At 37.1% G+C, this 21,073-nt stretch overlaps 1 protein-coding gene across 1 annotated transcript in view; it reads left to right on the forward strand.

The window, feature by feature from the left end:
* Positions 1 to 21,073, forward strand: part of LOC122793641 (probable G-protein coupled receptor 139) — an 878,014-nt gene that overhangs the window by 753,049 nt on the left and 103,892 nt on the right. Inside the window, exon 3 of the mRNA XM_044061851.1 lies at positions 5,746 to 5,899. The gene's annotated coding sequence lies outside the window, so the exon portion shown is untranslated. The remainder of the gene's footprint in view (positions 1 to 5,745; positions 5,900 to 21,073) is intronic.

Raw genomic sequence — 21,073 nt, forward strand, 5'->3', positions numbered from 1 at the left:
CTGGCTTCATCATAGCAAGTGTATCTTCTGGTAACATGGAATGGAAATAGGAACTAGTATCAAATAAATAGTTAAGCAGATGGGAGGAGAAAATTATGTCTATTACCTACAGTTAACATATCAAACAATGGAAAAAAAAAACTTGAAGTAAGTGACTTTTATCTGTGATTCATATTTGCACTTTCAGTATCTGGCATTTCTCAAATGTCCATTGCAAGCCTTCTAATTGCATGTTTTTTGGGAATTTAATGTGAGATACAGCTGTGGAATATAGTCCACAAATTGAATACAAAATAATCCACAAGATCCTCACTGTATCTTCCCAAAGGTTTTCACATGGGGATGTAACAATAAAGGTTATTACTAAGTAGTAAAATAGTGACACAGCCCCTCCCAACTGATTACTAGCTGCTGCCATTCACATTCTGTTTGTTGGTATGTCCAGCGCTCTCAGTATTTAAAGGTTACTGCTAAATGGAAACTTTTATGTAATGCTGTTCTGATTCTGTATATTGGTGATATCATAAATCTGATTTTGCATTAAACTTTCTTATCTTCTTGCAGGTAAAATGATGTTGGAAAGAAATCAGTTTCTATTTTTAATGCCTAAGATTATATAGTAAGGAGTGTTCTGTCTTACAGATAATTATATTATGTACCATCTGCATATGGTGCTGAGTCTGTTTCCCAATAACTCATTGTTCCATAAAAGAGTAAATGCTGTTAGGTAGGATAATATAAGCACATATATGAAAAAAATAAAAGCAATCTGCAGAATCAGAAATAAAATATATCATTTGAAAATGCAAAGATGTTAGAGAATAGTAGAATTAATCTTTTAACAGTCATAAAGAAAACAATACCCTTGTGGTTACCAGCCAAAAAAAAAAAAAACAGACAAAATTTTATGTTAAAAGTCAGTCAGAAGGGAAAGAGCCATATTAGACTTCTATACTCACTCAGAAATATTAGAGTTTGTCATAAATTCAGAAATGGATACCCAGCAGGATATGATTAATCATCAAATAGCAGGGTTTATAGTAAACTGATCACACAGCTGAGCAGAACAAAATCAAGGTTATTACACCAAGTTATTTTACCTAGTAGGGCAGACAATCACAACTATAGCATAGTAATGAATAGTTGAACAATTAGGTAGGGAGAAAAGATGGAAGAACAGTGAGGGTAATCTGACGGCTGTCATCACAGACTTTATAAACAATTTTGTACAGCAAATGTGCACACAGAAATGTATAGATTATCACTAAAGTTCCTATCCAGGTTGCGTATGAAGCTATATGTTCACTGTTTGCAGGGTAGATTCCAGCTCTCCTAAGATCCAAAACAAGATAATGTAAGTATTGAAAATGAACTCGTCACTAAAGCCCTTATTAGATCTGGCAGAAAATGGTAATGGTTTAAGAGCAAATGTGAAAATGAAGTTAAACACTTCACTTTAATACTGGAAAAAGACAGATAAACAAGCTTACTGGGTCAAATGACCATTAGATTGTAAGAGGGGACACATAACAAAATTCACATATGAAAGAGTCTTAAAAGCACTCTTATATTTCATGATATGCATAAAAGTAGATAATATGTAACTGAACTACTGATGGTATTTTTAAACCATGAGAAAATAATGTTGTGCACATTGATCACAAAAGAACAAACATAACTCTCTTCTTTTGCAGAACATGAGGTTGAGATTCAGCTGAGTTAATATGCTATTAATTGTAAGATGCTGTAAGTTGCAAGAAAGATAACAGAAGTATGTTTTAAAATAAAGTTGTTAAGCATTAAAATGTGCGAGGCATATAATCTAAACCAGTATATATTAAATTCTGAGCAGGTATCTTGTAACAGAAGAATCTCACAAATATCTTTATTTTTTTTTCTCTGTTTGCTGAAAGACGTAGAATTTAAAGCAATGATAGATGTGACCTGTCTTAAATGTAGCAAAATATTTGACGCAGTCCTAGTAGTTAATTATCCCAGTATTTACAAAGGGCCACTTATTTAGGAACTATGTTGTTAATCATTTTTTGCTTTGTCCTGGTCCTGGAGAAAAGATGTTGAGTGGTAGGGGTGTTTCTGATTCTGACCAATACATTAAGAAGTTTTTGTTGTGGTATCGCAGTTTTCTGTACTGAAGAGAAAAAAGGGAAAAATATTACCGTTAGAATTTTTGTTATTGCTATGGTTCTTTTGCAAAATATTCCTTCCCAATCAGGACTGTCCTACCAAAGTAGCATCAGCTATAACTCTAACTACATAATTATTCATTCAATTATGTAAAGAAATGTTATTTAATGCATCTGGTGAATAAAAAATGCAAATACTATACAATATGTGGGGTAATGCTAATAACACAAAAACTAATAAAGATAGAAATGAGGAAATCCTTCATCAATGTAAAAAATAACAAAGATGGCGAAAAAAAGTACCAAGTACTGGTCCATACAGGTTTATAGGTGCTTACTAGGTTATTGATCTGTGAGCCTACTAGCCCTGCATTCCTATGAAAATGATTAGCTCTTATATTTTTCAGTATGAATCTCCATATATAGGCTACACTAGTATACGTTGGGTATTTCATGGTTTCCCTATCCATGAGGGCCATTGGTGCTAAACCAGGGATGAACTTGTGGTTAGCTATCCAATCACCCATTTTAAGTTAGAACAGAGTAAGTGAAAAACTAAGCTTTATGTGGAAGGGAAGCCATTTCCACAGAAGTGATATTATATGTGATATATACTTATCCCTCCATCATGTTCTGTTAATCTTGCAAGAGAGACTGGGGTCCCTTTAGTTTCTGATGTTACTGGACTTCTAACTGTGTAATAGGTCTGACAAAACAGGGTCTGTTGAGGCTCTATACACAAGGAAGAGGACAACTTTCAGTGGCCTGTTTGATATCAAGAAAAAAGACTAGGCCTTGAGATGGTCTTCATAGTTTTTATGATTTAGGCCTTTGATTTTTTTTTTTTTAGTGAGGAAGCATTGTGGTCATTCCAGCTGTGACAAGTATTTGGATAGTTACATACTGAAAGGTTATTATACTCAATGATCAGTGAGTACAGAGGAACAATAACATCACAGATGTTGATGCTACACCCTTCAATATAAGGTGGCAATGAAAAAGGACTTCCTTACAATAGCGGATATGTGGTGATCAAAGCACAGTCAATAAATGTTCCCAGATCTCTAACTGCAGGATTAGTTTTCAGTGAGGCATTGTCAATGTTGTTATTACAAAAGGAATTGTGCTTTCTGAAGTATAAAATTATACATTTCTTGGCATTTAGTTTCAGTCCATGTCTTTGGCACCACCTACTTGTTTGGGACAGGACCGGTTAGTTTATGATGGCACCAAATTTACACTCACCTGTAAACTCGGTCAGCCACAGTCCCTTAACATTGGCTTTGACTGCAAGAAGTAAAGGCCAAAAAGAGGTGGCACAAGGACTGAAAACCTGGGGCATTCCACTAGTGATAGGTCTTTTGGAGGAGCTGCAGCCAACCACCCTTACTTCCTGTTTTCAATTTGTGAGCCCATTTGCAATCCAGTGAGTTACATAGGGGTTAACATTTAGCTGGGAGAGTTTATCTGTGATGCTTAAGTGTGAGATGGGGATGAATGTCTTTGCAAGGTCCAGATTAGCAGTGCCATTAATTTGCCCTTGTCCGTTGCCTCAGTGACTTTTTTGACGAAGTCAACAAAGTTAAGTAGGCAGGACTTGCCCTTCACAAAGCTGGAATGAGCTGAGTCAAGAGTCACCTATATCCTCATTTATTAGTTCAATAATGATCCTTTCCTTAGCTTTGCAGATGAGGCTGGTCAGGCTTATGGGTCTGTAATTACCCAGGTTTGCTGTAGGCCCCACCTCTGTGCAAGAGAGTGACTGTTGTTATTCTGTTTTCATGCAGCACAAAGCCAGTTTTAAGGATACTGTTGAATAGCCTCTGTAGAGCTCTGACAATTCATATTTCAAAGTAGAAGTTGTCTTGATTCTGTTTAGTTATGTTGGAAGTTTTAGAAGACATTGCCTAATAAAAGGCACAATGAAGGTGGACAAAGTTTTAGCCAGAGTATGGTAGCCTTGGAGGGAGAGATGAAAGCCATCCCAATCAAAGCAGGTTGGACTATCTACCATAATTTCCCAGGCTGTTATATATGGTACCCTTCCCCCTTAGAATGACACTAGAATCCAAAACAGTTGTTGAAGTTCGTTATCTTTTGATTATGTTGTTGCATCATTCCTGGTGATGGCCGAATTCTTCTCAATGTTTGGTTCATACCTGCCTCAGAAACATACCAATAACTCTGTCATGTCTCTCTTCATATAGTCCAGGGAGGTACATTTTTTTTAATTTTTTTATTTTTATTTATCATTTGTTGACCGGGAAAGTCCGACTAGGTTCCACAGAGCCTGTTTTCAGAGGAGGCCCGGGGAGAAATGCTCCAGATGCATGTCTTTCGAATGTGGGAGGAAACCGGAGAACCAGGAGGAAACCCACGTGAACACAGGGAGAACATGCAAACTCCACACAGAAGGCACCCCAGCCGAGAATCGAACCGGAGAACCTCTTGCTGTGAGGCGACAACGTTAACCGCTGCACCACTGTGCCGCCTATCTCAGGTCATTTACACCCACATGTACAATGAATAAGTCATATGAGTACTTGTGGTGCAGAAACTTAAGTGCCTGTGTGGTGTGGTGAATCCTGGTGCCTGATAGGCAACTGCCCATGACCATCTGTTAGTGAGTGGCACATTGGCATGTCTCACTATAGACATTGGTATGTTTGGTGGTTTGCCTTATGGACTTTTGGACTGAACCTGTGTGACTCATATATGTATATTTCATTGTGGCTGCTGTCTGTGAATCAGTTTTGCAACTCCTCAATACAGGATGCTGAAGAACTGGTGTGCAGTGAATATACTACGTGTTTTTTACAGATTTTGCAAATTCATAGGAGTGATAAAGGAGTCCAGTGAAAGTAATAAAATACTGCAGGAAATGCACCACTAACCACATGAAGAAACTTAAAAAGCTTGAGATTTTTACATTCTTACTCCAGCAGTGATGGGATAACATGTAAGACATCTGTATCACATTTGAAACAGCTAAGTACAACAGGGAAGCACCTTTCAGAAAAAAATAGACATGTAAAAATAAAAGGCACATTTTAAGATAGGAGAGATGCCGTTTAAGTAACATGATTTTTTTTTCACAGTAAAAGTTGCTGTGCACAGAATATCCATTAAGAGAATGTAGATGATTCAGAAACAGGATAAGTCCAAATAAGCACTAGACACATATAAGGCAGCCCTACTTATATACCTGAAAATTTAGGCTACTACTTTTTTTGGAAACGTGGGTTATCTGTATATATTTATGTATGCGTGTATGTATGTATGTATGTGTGTGTGTGTGTTTGTGTGTGTGTGTGTGTGTGTGTGTGTGTGTGTGTGTGTGTGTGTGTGTGTGTGTGTATGTGTATATGTACACACACACACACACACACACACATACAAAGAATTTAGAGTTTAAAAAAAAAGGTAGGTGGACAACGTACATCACTAGGTGGACTTGTTTCAAAAGCATTCTGATTACACCTTCCTTTACATATTGCATAGAAAATGAATCTTACAACATTTGATGACCATCTTTGTTATTAAATATTGCACAATACCATTAAATTACATTAAAACTTCATTTGTTTTTATTTATTTACAGAGAAATGGTTGCTGCTGCTGCATTAAATAGTTGTATAATCAAGTCACTCCTGTTGACAGGCTGAGTCTTATGACTGGAAATTCCTTAACAAATATGGCTGTCAAACGACTCTGTAAGCAGGAGAATCAGTGTGATATAATCCCTGCTTGATTTTGTAAGTATTCCATCTCAGTACATCTTTACATTCAGATTTGGTTGACATTGCTTAGGCCAGAATGGGATTACTTTAAATCTGCCCAACAGTAATTCAGGTTATGATTTACTATTTTGCTGGATAACCTTTGTGTGAAGATAGCTGGAGTTGTGTTTTCCATTGGTTGGTTTAAGATGCTGCTATGACTCACTCTACTATCCCACTGCAGAACAGTATGTTAACATGGACTGAATTACTCCCAGCTCTGTGGCATAGAGTGATACAGCCTTGACTATATCCCAGATGATCCAAGTTTGATTAGTAGTTCAGGAGCTGGAAGAACTGGACAGAGGTGGGTAAGAGAGAGCAGCTGAAACTGGCTTACCCATCCTGAGGAAGATGTTTGTGGTCCTGGCTGGACAATTTACTCCACTGCAAGTGTAAGCTTGCAAGCAAGCCAATGGCCATAAGACCAGGGGGCATGGACCTGGTGAAATGAAAAAGGTTGTGGGGTTATGTGTGTGTATCTGCGTGTGTATGAGAGAAAACATATACACATCAGGGAGAGGGAACAGGATGCCACAGTAATGCAGGTGCCACAATCAGTCAGCAGTGGTGGCATTAAACCCAGCATAGAAATACCTGATCCAGGTGTGTCTTCCCGTACCACTTGACATATCATTGGGTTATGGAGGTGCAGGCATATTCCAATAGGTCCTCCGGAGAAATGCTTAGAGTTGTAGATGTGGCATAGGCTGACATGTGTGACTGCTTCCCCATGTTGCCGATTCAATGACTCAGATGAGTGACACATTGGAATGGGCAGTGTCTGTGATGGAATGTCTGCTGGGAGGAGGACAGCATCCACTTGGGTGTAGGCAACCACATCATCTGATGTTAGCCAACATGGGGAAGCAGTCACACATGTCAGCCTATGCCACATCTACAAGAAGAAATATAACCACATTTGATATAGTTTTATGGTTCCTTGAATGTGGTCATAGGCATTAAAGGAACCATAAAACTCAGGCTATTAAAAGAGAAAATCGGAGATGAACTTTTCCAGCACAGATTATTATTGTATGTTTTTTTAATAGTATGTAATTGAGTCATTTAACACATTTTAACTTTCTTATAAAGTCTCTGAATTTTTGAAGGGCTAAAGTACTAAATAAAAGTGGAGTTTGTTTTCCATTCTAGAACTGCAGATGCTTATAAAGAGCTCTGGCAGTACAAACATTATTTAGGTTTTAAAGTGTCCATTAGGCACTTGTGCTGAATTGCACTGTTGCTGACAGAAGTTCTGCAACTGGAAATGGTAGTTGGAATTTCACCCTGCAAGTAGTACAGTTAAAACATGCATTTCATTTATTTATTTTTTAACCTTTAAAGATTGACTAAGCAAACCCCTTTTTCAGCAGGGGCCCTGGTGGAAAAGCTCCACATTACATACAGCCAATTAGCATGCGCTAATAAAAAATATACTACATAACACTGAGCGATATATAATTTAGCAGTTGATCACCATGTTAAATACACTGTACAGCATGCCAGAGTCACAGATATCTAAAGAACATTCAGCGTTGTTTTACAGTGTATGTATAAAGTCACGCTGAAGCTTTGGTACACAGACAGTGGATGAGACATATGCAGGATTTATTCTCCTATTTATTCACTGGTGAAACATTACAGGGATTTTGATACTTCATTTGGCTACATAAGGAAAGACTTAGTAAATTTGCTGGTACAAGAGTGAGCGTATTTTGTTGATAGAAATGATTTCAATGGAATTTTAAAAAATATATGGGAAATGAATAGACTTAGAAGAGGCTTAGTAATGGGAATATTACAAGTGTAGGACTATGTTGTTGATAGGTAAGTTCTTAAATAGTAGGTGAGATGAGATATTTCTTTGTAGGGAGAGTTCTACAGTTTTCAATGTGTACAGCATGTAGGTAGTCACCATTTTGATTTTCAGATTTTTGAGTAAGCACTAAGTGCTGGTTCAGTGAATGCAGTTCTCTGTGGGGGTGAGTACCAGTTCTATAACTGGTTGGTGTCAGATTATCTGCCTGGGTTGTAGAGAATGTTGTGGGTAGTCTTAATGTAACTGTAGGCTAATAGATTAGGTAGCTCCAGAAAATGAAGGGACCAAAATGCAAGACAGTGATGCATTGGGTTAGTGTGATTATTTGCAAACATTTCTAGTCTTATTATGCAATTGCTCCAGTTTGGCTTCCTGAGAGGACTGTAGGTTAGTCAAACCTGACAAAGCCTAAAGGAGACTAAGGAGTAGATAGGTTTGAGATATGGTCTTACATGCATGATCTGATAGAAGAGGCTTGACTTTATAAAGTAGTCCTAGTTTATGGCTGTTTTTTTTGTACAGCATATTGAACATACTGGTCAAATGTTAATCCGTGGTCAGTTATTATACCTAGTAGGTTTGTGTTTTATGCTAGATCAATTACAGCATTATTGACCCATAATATTTTTAAGTTGTAGTAGTTTGATTGCTGGGTTGGAGGTGAAAATACCATTAGCTAAATGTTGTTTGGACTTTGGAGTAATTTAGAATGCTGAAGCCATTTTTCAAATTTTTTAAGGAATACTGCAGGTAATCTTGGAGATTGTTGACTGACGGTGCTATCCATATTAGGACTGAATTGTTTGCATTTTGGACAGTATTTAGCAAAAGAGAGGCTGTGTTCATTTCATTTATAAATATATTAAAGAGTAATGGTCCTAATAATGAATTTTGTGCAATATGTAGTCTTGTTTCCTGAGGAGTTGTCAGGTCATCTGCCCAGTGTACACATTGCATTCGGTGGCTTAGTTCAATTTAAAACTAATTGACTATGTTGTTTATGAAGCCCATTTCCTTGTGCTTAGATAATAATATGAGATGTGAAACTGTACTGAATGTTTTGAATAGATCTAGAAACAGTATTGCAACCATTTGTCAGCAACCGGAGATGAAAAAGAAAGTGGCCACACAGTCGGATCGTATTTTAAGCTTTCTTCCACTTTAATATCACGTGGACTTCTTCAGAAAAAAACAGGACGCCTCCCTACATCCTGGTTTTATAGTCATTATACAGGAAATGATGTTATTCTCTTGAACATTGATGTTATATTTCAGGTATTAAAGTGAAAAACACTTAAATGACACTTATATATAAAAAATTTTTTGCAAATTGCACTAGTTTAAAAAACGTTTCCTTTTCTCAAATTATATATGTTGAAACATTGTAAAACGTTGACTTGAATTTACAACTATTAGCCATATAAAACTTGATACATACATAATCCAGTGATACCAGAATTACTTTCACTTACAAAAATATAAATATACATATATATATAACAAAGGCTATTTTATATGTAGAAAACTACATTACTGGTAATAGCTTCTTAAAATGAAATACCTCCTTGAACTTCTACATTTATGAATGAATGTCTAACATGAATAGATAGTTTGTATCAAAACTTTGGCTATCTATTAATTCTCTCACAATGGAGAGTGCATGAATGTGAAGTTGTACACTGGACCAAATCCATTACAACTCACCTTGCTCATATAATCCCCTAATGTAAACGCATGTGTGCACTTACGCACATCAATACTACCATCCACATGACTGGCAGGAACACACTCCACAAGAACTCTCCTCTCGCCATCGCAGACACCCAGTGTATGCGGGGGCGCGCGCATGCCCACAAAGACAATCGTGGACATGCAACCACACGAATGTGTGTGTGTGTGTCCACCAACACCACCAAGGGTGTCATGGCGTGTGAGATGAAACTAGTCTAAACTCATGGTAAAAAAATGATGAAAGGTCCATACCAAAACACTGTGGCTACAAATGTGGAATTATAAGATTTGGGCTGTTGACTCTTTCCCCATGAAATTCTGCAATAAATTATTTTACTGTTTAGAATAATTCTAGGGAAAAACTACTTAAACCCCATCTAGATGTACTAAAATACTTTAGATTTATTATCTATTAGTTAAAAAGCATTTGATATTTATCGCTTCGTTTAGACCAGGGGGTTCATCAGCCCCTAAACACAATATCAAATGCTTTTTAACTAATAGATAATAAATCTAAAGTATTTTAGTACATCTAGATGGGGTTTAAGTAGTTTTTCCCTAGAATTATTCTAAACAGTAAAATAATTTATTGCAGAATTTCATGGGGAAAGAGTCAACAGCCCAAATCTTATAATTCCACATTTGTAGCCACAGTGTTTTGGTATGGACCTTTCATCATTTTTTTGCCATGAGTTTAGACTAGTTTCATCTCACACGCCATGACACCCTTGGTGGTGTTGCTGGACACACACACACACATTCGTGTGGTTGCATGTCCACGATTGTCTTTGTGGGCAAGCGCCCGCATACACTGGTGTCTGCGAGAGGAGAGTTCTTGTGGAGTGTGTTCCTGCCAGTCATGTGGATGGTAGTATTGATGTGCATAAGTGCGCACATGCGTTTACTTTAGGGGATTATACGAGCAAGGTGAGTTGTAATGGATTTGGTCCAGTGTACAACTTCACATTCATGCACTCTCCATTGTGAGAGAATTAATAGATAGCCAAAGTTTTGATACAAACTATCTATCCATGTTAGACATTCATTCATAAATGTAGAAGTTCAAGGAGGTATTTCATTTTAAGAAGCTATTACCAGTAATGTAGTTTTCTACATATAAAATAGCCTTTGTTATATATATATGTATATTTATATTTTTGTAAGTGAAAGTAATTCTGGTATCACTGGATTATGTATGTATCAAGTTTTATATGGCTAATAGTTGTAAATTCAAGTCAACGTTTTACAATGTTTCAACATATATAATTTGAGAAAAGGAAACGTTTTTTAAACTAGTGCAATTTGCAAAAAAATTTTTATATATAAGTGTCATTTAAGTGTTTTTCACTTTAATACCTGAAATATAACATCAATGTTCAAGAGAATAACATCATTTCCTGTATAATGACTATAAAACCAGGATGTAGGGAGGCGTCCTGGTTTTTTCTGAAGAAGTCCACGTGATATTAAAGTGGAAGAAAGCTTAAAACACGATCCGACTGTGTGGCCACTTTCTTTTTCATCTCCGGTTGCTGACAAGTAGCTTGTTCTAGTTTCATTCGGGTTGCCGAAGTTGTTTTTTCTTTGAGTATTGCAACCATTTCACCTTGATTTTGTACTGCTATTTCTGTGCTACAGCCTTGTCTGAATCCATGCTGTGTTCTGGAAAGTAAGTGGTTCTCTGTTAGTTGATCAGCTGTAGATGAACACATTTTTCAAGTATTTTGGACAGAGGGACAGGGTGGTTATAGGTATGTAACTGACCAGCTCAAGAGATTTGCCTAACTTATGCAAGGGAATAACATAGGATTGTTTTCATAATTTGGGACTATAGCTTCTTGGAGAGAGTGGTTTATAAATATAGATAATGGCTATGCAAAGGCATCTGCAGCTATTTTTAAATATTCTATTAGAATTCGTCTGTTTTAAGAAAGGTGGGTTTAAGTTTTTGAACACGTTTTTTATCATGCTGATAGGAGTTGTGTTAAGTGAGGAGGTAGCAATAACACTGTCTACACCATTTCCTGATTTACAGGATGCACTGAGTTGTTAAGTGAGTTAGAATCCTTTATGTAGAATTACTCTGCATGAGGTGTTATACATCATTCAACTGTGCAAGAGGAAGCCTGTGATTTGTTACCAGGCTAACGCTTGTTGACCAACTGTGTTAGTGCTTTGCTGTGGTTTTCCTGTAGAGCAGCAGAGTAGAGTAGATTTGCTTAGCCTTTATGACAGTGTTCTTAGGTTTCACAAGTGTTGATACTGTTACCAATTGTTTGTTTTTTTTTCTAAATGCCATGTGTTTCATACTTCATTTCAGTTGTGCATCAGCTGTTTTGTATCTATTGTAAGCCATGGCACAGGTTCTGATTTGACTCTTTTTCTCCCTTGAGGAGTCAAGGGTCAAGGGTGTTTAATATGGAAGGGACGTTTTGTTGAATAGAGTTACAGCATAACTTACAGGCAGGGGGTTTAGTGGCTCCCAGTTCTTATGTGAAAGGTTCCTTATCAAATGTGGTTATATTTCTGATTGTTTTATTTTGGAGGTTTCTAAGCATTTTGATGTGTTTCCATATAGCAAAGATTGGGTTATGATCACTAATTGTGTCAGGCATACCTTCTGTATGAGTGCTGTTGATGGAATCTGCTGTCAGTATTCACTCTAACTTTCCTTTTCAGTAACTTTCTCTGCTCTTGTGGTGATATGTATTAACTGTGTTAGTCAACAGAGACTGAGAGAGGAGTGAATATCTTTATGAGTATAATTGGTCCAATCAATATTAAAGATACCTAGGATTATTGTTTGAAGAGATATATTTCAAGTTAGCCAATATAACATGTCCTCCAAGGATGATTTGTTTACACTAAGAGGTATAGACTGTTGCTATACATAATGATTTTTGAAGTTCATTTTAAGTGTAGTTACTAAGATTTCAATGTTATCATTGTTTGGTGTTTGTATGTGGTGCATGGCCATGTCAAAAGGTTTTGAAAATAAAATTGTTACACTACCGGCTATTTTACTAGTATGATCATTGCAGACAATGTTGTAGCCTGAAGACAGTATTTCTTCATCTTTGGTGTGTGATTTAAGCCAGGTTTCCGTTACTGCATTTGTGCCAGGAGTATAGACAGACATCCAGTAACTCAGTAATTCAAGTTGTGTGCAGCATTACTGTCACAATGCGCAGTTCTTATTTAAAGTAAATGTCATATGGTATTTATTTTCTTTCAACATTATATCCAGAGGTATGTAGAACTGAAAGAAGTTTACTCTCAGAGTTTGATTTTTAATGTAGAAACAAAATGATTGCATAACTCTTCAGCAAACTAAGCACTGTCTTGGTAAACCAGGGGTCATGAGTTCATTTCTTATCAAAGGGATGGTCTGTACCTCTCTCTCCTCTAGGCTTTTGAATATTAGCTAAAACATTGTCCTTCCCCTAGAGTGCCTTTTTTAGGCAATGCCAAACTGAAAATAGTTCTGACATTGCAAATCAAAACCAAGAAAATCTAAAGGCATTACTGCTGAATGCTAGGAGTCTAAACAAGAAACTCCACTCCCTACACACTTTCCTCACCATAGAGAATGCTGACATTTATGCAGTCACTGAGACATGGTTTAAAGCTGTGGAGAGCACATCAAAAGTGCCAGGCTATAATGCCTTCCACACATTTAGACCAGCTACTATACAGACAGGAACTGAAGGTGGAGGTGTCTTGATTTACATAAAAATAAATATACCTCAAGGCTGGTCAAACAAGATAATGCAGTTGAGCTTCTCCACATTCAAATCACCATAGGCAAAATCCCATACCAATTCCTTGGAAGCTATAGTCCCCTCTATATGACCCAGGAAACCCATAACATGTATTTAATTGTACTGGAAAAACTCACCATACAACCCAATACCATATTCATGAACAACTTTAATTACCCAATTATTAACTGAGAATCATGTAGGACACCAAATATTCAAACACAGAGATTTCTGGATTTTGTAAACACAAATTTCCTAGACCGGATAGTCACTACATCACCCAGGCGCACAAACATGCTGGATTTGCTCCACTCCACTGTCCACCACCACCCCCACAGTGTAATGCCTTCTCTGGTAAAATCAGACCATAAAACGGTCTCCTTTGAAGTAAAAATAAAACAGAGCCTCATCTAACCCTGGCCCTGCAGTTTGTCTTTTTCTGTTTGAATCTCAGTCTTAGCTTTTTAATTGCAGTGCATTTTCCTTACATTTGTATAACTTTTTTTTGCTCAGTTTAGTGATTAATTTTGGGGCCTGTAACATTTGCTGCTCGTGATACATCATGTGTTGTGCCTTTATGACCCACTGAATACTTGAGTCATTTGCATGTTAAAACACGTGACAAATATGTCAATTAAAACAAATATGAGAAAAATGCCTTTACATTGCTAAATGTGTTACAGCAGCAGAAAATGTAGGTGAGTTGTTGTAGCAAAACTCAACTATTTTCAAAAAATACTACAATGCCCTAAATAGAAAAGTTTTAAAACTGAAAAATAGTGCCAGTTACTGCATGCATAGCACACTTCAGCAATAGGTTGTATAACCCTTTGCAGTGCAAGCATTTTCCTTTTTATGTTGTTAGAAATTATGCATTTGATTTGTATAGATAGATATCGTGTATGTACTTTTCATACATCAGTGCTGTGAAATATGCAAATGAGCAGTACTAAACATTTTTAGAGCTGGATGTTGATTCCTTTATAAGAGCGATGTTTCACTAAAAGCAATATTGTCCTTATAAAGGCTTATTTATATTTCAGAAACATGAAGAGCTATTTTTTATGAAATTGTTTTCAAACTTTAAACTTGATAAGGTGTTTTATGTTAGTTTTGTCAAACGTAAAGGGATTGCCCTTACACAGTATTAAACTCCATATACTTTTTCAAACCTGGGGAATGCATCTAAAAAGATTTGGTATGTTTCTGCCTGAGCATCGATACTCCACCCCCACCTGCCCCACCCCATGAGGTATATATCTAACCCCCCAACACTGTTCCCTTTTAATTACCATAATTTATTTCTGATAGCTTTTTCATTTATTTTCTCTTTTTCCTCACACTAAAGGCATGGAAAGTTGCTCATGAATTATTTTCCATAGAAAACAGGGGATAACATTTTGTTAAGCTCTTCTGGAAAACTATGACAATCTCCAGGTACGTTGCATAAACAGGGTAAAATGACATTATGCTAGCCTGACAATCAATTAATGTAAGTGCCAGGGAAGGAAAGAAAAATATAAGAACGTTTTTTTTCTGCTGACAGCAAAGAGGCCACTGATTTTTTTTTTTCATTTATTCAGATTTCCAACACCAGCTTTATATTGTTGATGGTCACAAAGGGAGCTGGAGTCTGTCCAGCAAACAACAGGCATAAGGAACAGAAATAGTCCTGGGTGGGATGCCAGACCATCACAGAATGCGTAGCGTGCACGCGCGCACACACACACACACACACACACACACACACACACACACACACACACACACACACACACTCTCTGCATAGGTCCTTGTATCAGTAACTCACCCAATGGCATGGGTGTGGGATATGAAGAGAAACTGCATACCCAAGTAGAAACCATAAATCTGTAAACAAATTACAAATGCTGTCTAATATTTGATATCAAAAGAAACAATAGGCAATGGATGGAGCCAGGCCGTGTCCAATGTCCAAAATGTATACGCTAAAAACTTCACAGATAAAATAAAAGTCACTGAATAAACACCAAACGGATGGCAGTAGTATAAAAACGCAAAACTCCTTTATTGTAGTCGACAAGGGTAAGCACTTTCACTGTTTCAGCTTCATCAGACCAGATAACAACTACAGAGAACACAGCCTATTTAAATACATTCAAACAAATGTAGCCAATAGTATAAATCTAGCAATTAAGAAATTAATTAACTACCAGAAATATAACAAAAAATATAAATAAATAAAAATATAAAAATATAAAACCTACCTAAGCTCAAAAATAAATATATACTCAATATGCAGAAATACCTTCATGAGAAACACAAAAAATATATACATATAGAAATGTATGCAAATACTAAAAAATATATAAAAATAATATATATATATATATATATATATATATATATATATATATATATATATATATATATAAATAAAATTTTACGCAAACGTGTGCTAACAAAGACCAAGTCCCAAGAAAAAACATATAAACATATAAAAATATATACAAAAGTAAAAGCTAAATAAACCTACTTATACTATCATTACTTGAACAGTCTCCTTTTTCTCAAAGCAGGCTTAATGGATGCCCTTTCATTTAACCCCTTGTCCCGATCTGCACGAAGCATAATGATCCAACGGGCCTCCCTGTACTCTGTGTGTGTATAAACATCACCTCCCCTGATACTCAGATGAATCGTCTCAATAATCCTAAAACAAAAAGTATGGGACATATCAGAACCTAACACATGTTTAGACAATGCATTATTTATTTTATTATTTTATTTATTGACATTTGTTGACCGGGTTAGTCCAACTGGGATTTTGTCCCATTTTCAGTGGAGACCTGAGGAGAAAAGCTCCAGATAGTACAATAAAAAAACACTACAGTAGTATACAAGCACAGCAAACAATAGAAATAAAACTAGTTATTACAGTAATAAAACAATAAACAAAACAACATTAACAATAGCTAAATGATAGCACAAGGTTTTTGTTTATTTTTGATGCTATGTAACTGAACTAGAGGGGATAGAGTTCAGAAATATGACAAGGATAGATGGAGTGATTCCAATGTGGGGGGAGGAGAAAATTATGTAGGGTCATAGCAGAGGCAAATTCTGGAATTGAGTAAATGAATCTTTAGTTTTCTTTTAAATAGTGGGGTGTGAGAGACTTCGCGAATGTCAAGGGGTAGTTTGTTCCAGGCTTGGGCCACAGAGTGTTTGTAGAGTAGCTTACCTACTGACTTATTTGGGTGGTAAATATCAAGCAATTGTTGATTAGAGGTGCAGAGGGGTCGAGATGGGGTGTAGACAGAGATAAGGAGAGATAAGGATGGACAGTAGGATGGTTTAAAGAGCATAGAGTGCAACATGTGAAATTGATAGAGATGTAGTAGTTGCGGGAGTTCTAGCCATTGTAGAGACTTCAAAACAATACAGTGGTGTGTGTTGTTTGGGGAGTTGGTGATGAATCTGGCTATTTTGTGGTAGGATTGTTGGAGTTTATTCAGGGTAGTTTTTTGGATATTTGTGAGAACTGGAGCAGCATAGAGGAGTGAGGGGAGGAGGAGTGCTTGTCCTAGGGTGGGTCTAGCTTCAGGACTGAGATATTTTTTGTTTCGGTATAATAGACCTAATTTCTGATGTGTTTTCTTTATACATTGCTGTATGTGTTGTTTGAATTTTAATTTGTCGTCGATAATGACTCCAAGGAGTTTTGTGTGGGTGTCAGGTAGGATAGCTGTGTTATTGCAAGACTTAATGACAAAGGAGGATTTATGATGATTAAGAGAGTGGGGTAGGAAGAGTAAGAGTTTGGTTTTAGTAGGATTGAGAATCAGTAAGTTCTCTGAAAGCCATTGTTCATTGGAAAGTAGAGCTGTTTGGGTTATTGGGTTAGGAAGTGTAGGTCGGAGATGTTGTTGGCTGTAGAAATGATTGTGGAGTCATCTGCATAGTGTATAAGTGAGGACTGATGGCATGAGGTGAAAAGGTCATTGGTGAAGATGTTGAATAAGAGGGGACCCAAGATGGAACCTTGTGGAACACCAGTAGAGAGAAGTAAGAAAGGAGAAGGGAAAGAGAGCCATTTAGCTGATTGTTTGCGTTCAGACAGATAGCTAGCAAACCAGTTGAGGGTGGAGGTGGAGAGGTGAAAGTTAGTGAGTTTAGATAGTAGTAGTGGATGAGATACTGTATCAAAAGCTTTGGAGAGGTCAAGAAAGAGACAGGAAGTAAGTTTATTGTTGTCCAGAGATTCTGCAATGGTGTGAGTGAAGGAGAGTAGAGCAGTAGTTGTGCTGTGATAGGGGCCAAAGCCATGTTGGGTAGGGATGAGTAAGTTTTGATTGAGAAGCTGATCCATAAGTTGAGTGTGGATGCATTTTTCTAGTATCTTAGATAGTGGGGACAGAATGGCAATGGGTCGGTAGTTTGAAGGGTCAGTGTAGTTACTTCCTTTGTGGAGAGGGATAGTGTAGAAGGATTTACAAAGGGTAGGAACAGTAGATTCTTGCATACATCTATTTATTAATATTGTTACTGGGTAGGCGATAGAGTCAGCTGCGAGTTTAAGAAAGGTCTGAGGTAATTTGTCAGTGGAGGGGGAGCATGGTTTGAGTTTGAGCAGTAGAGATTTGATTTAGGAAATGGGCACAGGCTTGAAGTAAAAGGGTGAAGTGTTGGGGGTGGGTGAGGGGACAGGTACTGAGGGAGAGGTAGGTTGAGAGGGTAGGAGATTTTGTATGGAGGAGATAAAATGTGAATTAAGTAGGGTAGCTGTTTCCTCAGGAGTTGTGTTTGGGTAGGGTGAGGGGTTAGAGGGATTACCAGGGTAGAGGATGCTGTTGAGTGTTGTCCAGAATTTTCGAGGGTTTGAGTTATATTTGTTCTGGCCTTAGCTATAGAATGACTTGTTGTCTATTATTACCTGTTTTTAGCAAGATTGCGTAGTTGTTTGTATTTGAGTAGAGGAGATGTTTGTTTAGATTTGCTCCAGGCTTTCCAGAAACTGTCTCTTTGTTTCATGATGGACTTAGTTTCTTTTGAAAGCCAGGGAGCATGACTGGATTTCACTCTAATCTTCCTAGAGGGAGCTAGGGAGTCCAGAGTATTTAGGAAAATGTCATTAAAAGTGTTAACAGAATCATTTAGAGGGAGTTGTTTAAGGATGGACCAGTCAATGTTTTGACTATTGCATTATGCAAGGAACCTTTCTTAATGTGATACAGATGTTCTCTCATTCTGTCACGAAGAGTTCTATTAGTTTTACCAACATAAAACAAGTGACATAGGGTGCACTCTGCTAAATAAACCACATGCGCAGTCCTACAGTCTGCAGATGCATGAAACGTAAATTCCTTGTGTAAAATCAGGATGCATAAAAGTAGCAGAGGTATTAATGAATCCACAAAAACTGCAACTCCCACAAGGTTGAGTAAAACCAGGAGAAGAGGACATAAGACTTTGAGTCCTTTTATAACACAATAATCTCTTCAAATTCTTACAGTTTCTAAACCTAAAAACAGGTTTATCACCTTCAACCCTGCATATATCCTCATCCACTTGCAAGATAGCCCAATGGTGACCAAACAACTTGGTAACCTCTCCACAATCACTAGTATAAAATAGGGGAACCTTCTCCTCAAGGGCATCAGGATGTCATTCCCTATCAATATTTGTTTCAATGGCCGGTCCAAAATAGGGGCTTGCTGTGGTCACTCTCAACTGGTCTAAATCTGCCCATTGTGAATCTATTTCAGAAGGAGTGTACCCACGTGCCAACAATTTACCTCTCAGACCATCAACCTCTTGTAAGAACCCTGAAGTAGTAGGATTCAACCTAGAGGCTCTGATCCCTTGACCCCTGATCAAATTCTTGAAGATATAACTGGGATGCATACTGGATCTAAATAGGAAAGCATTCCTATGACAAGTCTTACGATAAACCCCAGTATTAATAACATCCCCTGGTAATTTCTCAATATATAAATCCAAAAACTCAACACGTGTACATGACCAGGTAAAAGTGAACTTTAAACTTTCAGTTAAGTTATTCATCATCTCATAAAATGTAAATAGACTGTCCATTGAGCCTTTCCACAATAGGAACAGATCATCAACAAAACGTCGGTAAAACAAGACATGTGTCTTGAAATCAATAGTAGGGAACAGAATGTTATTCTCCCAGTGGGCTAGAAATATATTGGCGTAGCTATTAGCACATGAGGTGCCCATAGCTACGCCATGTTTCTGAAGATACATATCAACTGATTAGTCGGGACAAAACTACTCAGTTTCTTAAAATTAAGATAGCCACCCACACCTCTATCTAAAGGTGGACATTTTTTCAAATCTCCATAAAGCAAGCATAACATAATGTTACGACAAAACACTTTTAAATCCATGATAGTATCTGGGAGTTTACTCCTGCTACTAGGAATAAAGCTAAGACCTTTATTCAAAACACGTCTCTCAAAAGGAGACAATTCAAAGGTAGAAATATTAAAAATTAATGAATTGGGGTCCTCCCCCACATCTTTTTCAAAGTTTGATGCTGGTTCGGCTCGCCAGAAAGCTTGCGTTTCTGGCGTCCTCTGCTTGCCGACCGAGTAGTTTTGTTATCTTAATTTTAAGAAATCAAGTAGGTTTGTTATCTTAATTTTAAGGAACAGAGTAGTTTTGTCCCGACTAATCATCCATTAGTTGAAGCTTATTTAAAATTGACGGAAGACGATGTCTTCTGCTATTATGATACACGTAATACTAGTCATGTTCCATATAAGAATAATTTAACATTTATTGAGAAGCAAGCTCTCAGAGCTTTACAGTCTAATGAACTTATAGTTATCCACCCTGCAGATAAAGGTGGTTTAATAGTGATCATGGACAGGTCACATTATGAGCGTTCTATGTACACTATGTTGAGTGATGGTGATTTTTATGAAAGGATTACTGTTGATGATGTTTATAGAATTGTGTCTAGAGTGTGTCGTTGTACATCTGATGTTTTTCTCCATCATCTTATTACAGAAGGTTTGTTTTCCTTCTTGGAAGTAACTACCCCTTTAATCCTCCTTATACAAGGGCTTCCAAAAGTTCATAAAAATCCCTCTGATCCACCTATGAGACCGATAGTAGCTGGTGGTGGTTGGGTTACGGAACCCTTTTCCCTGTATGTGGAGAAGTTTTTGAGACCTATAGTGAATTTGAATCCTGTGGTCCTTAGGGATTCTAAGCAGTTCCTATTGGACCTTTATCAGTGTCTTTCTTCAGTTGATGACCTTAAGAATGTCATTTTGGTTACTTTTGACATTCAGTCCCTGTTTACTATGATTCCCAATAGTTTGGGCATTGAGTTTGTGCATGAATATCTCCTCCTACATAGTGAATATACCCTTACTCAGATAGACCTGGTTTGTTTGTTTTTGGAACTGGTGCTCGAGAATAATGTTTTCACCTTTAGTGGCGATATGTATCTTCAGAAACATGGCGTAGCTATGGGCACCTTGTATGCTAATAGCTACGCCACTATGTTTCTAGCCCACTGGGAGAATAACATTCTGTTCCCTGCTATTGATTTCAAGACACATGTCTTGTTTTACCCACGTTTTGTTGATGATCTGTTACTATTTTGGAAAGGCTCAATGGACAGTCTATTTACATTTTATGAGATGATGAATAACTTAACTGAAAGTTTAAAGTTCACTTTTACTTGGTCATGTACACGTGCTGAGTTTTTGGATTTATATATTGAGAAATTACCAGGGTATGTTATTAATACTGAGGTTTATCGTAAGACTTGTCATAGGAATGCTTTCCTATTTAGATCCAGTATGCATCCCAGTTATA

The sequence above is a fragment of the Protopterus annectens genome, chromosome 2.part0, assembly GCF_019279795.1.
Source record: "Protopterus annectens isolate FY-2018-M chromosome 2.part0, PAN1.0, whole genome shotgun sequence".
Lineage (NCBI taxonomy): Eukaryota > Metazoa > Chordata > Ceratodontiformes > Protopteridae > Protopterus > Protopterus annectens.